Below are 2627 nucleotides of genomic sequence, written 5' to 3' on the forward strand. Positions count from 1 at the left end.
ACCTCCACAGCTGGTCACCAGCCCACTACTGACCACCATATCCCCCCAAAAAGGGTAAAGGGGCTGGAAGAGATAGTTGTCTCCTCACTGCTACAGATTTCAGCAATTCCTATTCCCTCTCAGTTTCTTATAATTATACCCTTATCCATGTCCTTCACCAGTTCCAGCTTACCAGCCATTGAGATCTTCAAGGAACAAATACCTGCACTGCACATCTGCCTGATGGAGGAGAAAGCAACCAGCTCAGCTGAGCTTCTCCATTCCTCTGCCTCATTTCCCAGGCAGTTAACAGTTCCCATTTGCAGCCATGCATAAAGGTGTTACCAAACTGTGTATACCAACTCAGCAAAGTGCCTCAAATAGAAATAAATGTCACTTATCCAGAATGCTGATTATCATGACATTTAAGATTGCCATAACAATGTTTATGAAGATCAATATTTGCAACTACCATTTTAAATAGCAAGGGAGGTGTTTTTCTACATCGGTCAGAGAAAGTGAGAAGCAGAGAACAATCTAATTCCCACAGTCGTCATATATACATCAGATGGTCTGTTGACCTCACATTCTCGACTTTGTTCTTTAGCTCTACGAATGGGCATGGTACCAGCAGGGAGAGAGAACTGAGGGCTTGGAAGGAGAGGGACAACGTGCAGCCAAGACTATGAAAGTTGGATGCACCTACTATCTGCACACACAGACAACTCCTTGGGTTACTCAGACATGAAGGTTATATGAAACGTGTGTGGCAGGAAGATGGACCTTGTGTGTGCAAACCTTGTGGAGAGGGACGAATGATGGAAAATGGGAAAGAGAAGAAAATTTAGCTGAATTATACTCCCATCAGAAGTCTATCCTTTAAGAAAATAACACAATACATAGTTAAAATCATACAACAGGAAGTTTTTTTCTGATAGAATGCCAGCCATTTATCAGGTAAAAGGCAAAAAAGTGTCTAAGGAAAATTCCATCTGGTAATCAAAATGGTATGACCACTGCATCTTAAAAAGCAATCACTATTTTTATGCTTCTGGTCTGCTAAGAATTTTTTATTTGTTTTGGCAATGCATCTACTTTCTCTATGAATTATCAGTGAATGCAGGAAAGGCTTTTTAGGATCTTCAGTGCAACACATGTTTGATTGGAAATGCATATATTTCTTAAGCCATTAGAATGCAGTTGAAAGGAGCAGCTATGCTATCACTACTCTGTTACTTTAGATATTTATCTCCCTTCTACAAACAATAGCCAATGCAGACCCACTAACCCTCCCCCCTCCCAAACCCTCTCTCATTTCTCCTATTGTTGCAGTAACTGAATTAAAGTAATTAAAAAATATACTGGTTGTAAATGCAGTGTAAGACCAGAAATTAGACTGTTCTCATTGACTTCAGAGAAAATGAGTCATAGGTATGCATGATGGATAGGAATATATAATTAGGAGGACTTTGCATTTCTGCTTTGGTTTTCATTTTTTCCACACTCAATTAAAAGGTAAAGTCAACTGTATAATGGGAAAATGTGCCTATCAAAATGGAACACATTTTCATTTGGCTTTTTTATTTTCCAAATGAATTCCCTTGAGAATGAAGTATATAATTGAAACAGAAGTTATGTTCTTATTGCTTATAAAAATATATCATAGGCAAGATGGTGAATGTTTAACTACTTAGAGAAATTTACTCCTTTGCATTTTTCACAAGAAGTTCCGCTATGTGAACTGATGGATCTTTGCTGGAACCCAGGACATTTGTCTCCGTTCCTGAATGCAAAAGAATGGAAATATGGTATTCTATCATTTTGCTGTACTTGATCCAGATCCGTTCAATTTTTTTTTCTAATGTTTTGGAAACATACAGACATGAAAACCGATGTCTGCCTGGCCCAGCAGGAGATAGTAAAATACTTCACAAACACCAGATGGGATTTTAACAATGTTTGTAAAAATATAAAATGCTTGAAGCATTCTCTGCAAATCTAAAACTGAACATGTTTCATCTCATTACAAGCCTTTTTTTCACCTAGTGAATTCCTTTAAATTTTCTGTTTGAAGACTGACAGTGTTTACAGACCTGTGACATTTAAAAAGAAACCCCAAATTCAACCTCTTTGGAAACTAATATCGATACATACGATAAAATACTTGTGTGATATCACCAGTGTAAATCCTATGTAATAATAACAACATGAATGCACAGTCTCAGTGCTGGGAAAAACATAATGATATTTTTGTTTCATTCTTCTGTTGGATAACTAAGGCATAATATAACATATTATGTTTATATTTTCAACAATCAGATAATACTTTAAAAGTGAAAAAGCAGACTACCTATCCATCATCACTTTGAAAGAAATAATGAGTCCCTACTCCTCCAGGATCAGGAATGAAGCTGAATGGAAAATTTTAAGAAATCTACTTTTACCACAAGATACACAATGATTTAAACTGTAATTGTTTGGAGGGGGAGAAGAGACAGCTTCATTGAATTTCTCCTTATTAAAAAAAATATATATATATATTTCAAAAGTATTCGGAAAAGTTATTTAGATGATTTTCTAATTAATTTTCTGTTTGATCAGTTTTACTTTCAAAGCTTTAATCTTAAAATGTAAGGCAGTATAGCTGA

Source organism: Anser anser (genome assembly GCF_964211835.1).
Source record: "Anser anser genome assembly, chromosome: 1".
NCBI classification, from domain to species: Eukaryota; Metazoa; Chordata; class Aves; order Anseriformes; family Anatidae; genus Anser; species Anser anser.